The sequence below is a fragment of the Cebus imitator genome, unplaced genomic scaffold, assembly GCF_001604975.1.
Source record: "Cebus imitator isolate Cc_AM_T3 unplaced genomic scaffold, Cebus_imitator-1.0 Scaffold1359, whole genome shotgun sequence".
Classification (NCBI taxonomy): Eukaryota; Metazoa; Chordata; class Mammalia; order Primates; family Cebidae; genus Cebus; species Cebus imitator.
In genome coordinates, this window is record NW_016108674.1 from 502 (window position 1) to 3,049 (window position 2,548).

Sequence of the window (2,548 nt, forward strand, 5' to 3'; positions counted from 1 at the left end):
ATAAACCATAAATGGGATTTTATTAAAGTTGCCCATTGACCCAGAAAATGCCTCAAATCTGGACTCATATTAAATTTATTGCAGAAGACCAAAGCCTTTCATTATTCATTAAGATTCAGAAAAAAAGTCATACTTTACTTCACCAAGATTACCAAAGGTGTTAAAATCATTTAAAACTATGGCTAGGCATAGTGGCTCATGCCTGTAATCCCAGCCCTTTGGGAGGCTGAGGTGGGCAGATCACCTGAGGCTGGGAGTTCAAGAACAGCCTGGCCAACATGGTGAAACACCATCTCTACTAAAAATACAAAAATTAGCTGGGCATAGTGGTGTGCACCTACAGTCCCAGCTACTCAGGAAGCTGAGTCATAAGAATTGCTTGAATCCAGGTGGCGGAGGTTGCAGTGAGCTGAGACCACGCCACTGCACTCCAGCCTGGGTGACAGAGTGAGACTCTGTTTCAAAAGAAAAAAAAAAAACACACTCTAATTTAAGTCAAGCTTCTAAAAAAACAAGAATTATACAGTCGCATACAGTCTTTGAGAATGCTTCTTCTCCCGTCTTTACCCCTTTAGGAAAACAGCCTATTGCATGGTAAAGGTAACATCATCTCAAGTCAAAACCACCATGATGACCAGCGTTTGACTCCTGCATACCAAGGTGTTCCTGTAGCATTGACAACCCCCCATAAGAAACAATGCTTATAGTGTAGATAACTCCTCATAAAGATGTTTCTCGGCCAGGCGCGGTGGCTCCTGCCTGTAATCCCAGCACTTTGGGAGGCCGAGGAGGGCGGATCATGAGGTCAAGAGATTGAGACCATCCTGGTCAACATGGTGAAACCCCATCTCTACTGAAAATAAAAAAATTAGCTGGGCATGATGGCATGCACCTGTAGTCCCAGCTACTCAGGAGGCTGAGGCAGGAGAATTGCTTGAAGCTGGGAGGCAGAGGTTGCGGTGAGCCGAGATCGGGCCATTGCACTCTAGCCTGGGCAACAAGAGTGAAACTCAAAAAAAAAAAAAAAAAAAAAAAAAGATGTTTCTCTAACCTCCCCAGTGATTATGATCTTTGCAAATAAGTCTGAGGCATGGTCAGTTGCACATATCTTTATTATAAAAGTTTGCTGTATAAGGATACTTTCTGGAAAGTGGGTATGGGAATCCGCTGGCTCTAGGCAGGCCTGTTACTTCTGTTTGTAAATCCTTATTGTTTCTTCCTGAGAAACTGGGTTTGTCAGCCTCTTCCGCCTCTCAGCTCTCATTGCCTTTGAGAGTAGGTTCACATGTACCTGCTCACTGAGGGACATACCCCCAACCCTATATACCCACATAGCCCACATACACGTGCACACTGTTATTACTAGCAAGTCTGTTGTTTGATTTTAAGTTTTATATTCCAAATACATCTTAGGTGTGCATTATGCAGAAAATCAGAGAATTAATATTTAAAAATCAAGCTTACAAAAATTTAGTCAAAACTAAAATTTTAACCATACAATACGTATTGTATATTTTGAGTACAATAAATTTAAGGTGTTTTCCAAATCTATGTTTCTGTGATCCATGGCATTTTAGAACATTGTTTCAATTATGCTTGATAAGGGAATGGATTGTTTTTGGCAATCTTGAGTCTCTATAGCACAATTTTGTGTTTTAGAATTATCCATGAAGTTAAACATGATAAATAATAAATAATCTGGCTCTTTTGAACTTAATTACTATAGTGGTCCAGAGTGGCTATGTTTTCTGGGCCAATGAGAAATATTCATAATATAAAGTCTTAATTCTGGTAATTTCTATTTTGCAATTCAGATAAAAAATTTAAGGATGTATGTTGTAGTGGGCAGAATAATGGCTCTCCAAAGAGTTACTATTGTGTCCTCATACATGGAGCTATGAATCTATTCTATTATATGGCAAAGGGAAATTAAAGGTATAGATGGAAATTCAGGTTGATTTTCACCTAACCTTCCACCAAAGAGATTATCCTGGAAATATGCAGTGAGCTCTATGTAATCACAAGGACCTTGCTGTAATAGGGAAAGAGAAGGTGCGCTTAAAGATCGTATGTTGCTGGTTGTCAAGGTGGATACCATAAGTCAAGGAATGCAGATGGCCTACAGGACTTGAAAAAAAATATTTTCCCTAGTGCCTTCAAAAGGAATGTAACTCTGTTATTTGTTTTAGCCCAGTGAGACCCTTTTTGGACTTCTGATCTGTAGAAGTTTAAGATAAGATGTTTGTGTTGTTTTAAACCACTAAAAAAGCTTCTGGTAATTTTCACAGCAGCAAATGTGACATAGTCCATGTAACACAAAGGATTTTCAATGCTTAGGCTAAAGTTTCTCTCTTCAAAGATAATGTTCTGGATTGGTGTATTTAAATTTTAGCCACCGTTTACTTGGGCTGATATATATAAGTACCTTTCTAAGTGCTTCACATATTTTGTTTCATTTCTTTTTTTCCTCAATCAGGTCAGTTATTATTATTCCCTTTATAGATAAAGAGACTGATCCTAGAAGAGGTGAATTAATTTGTCTGTCTTC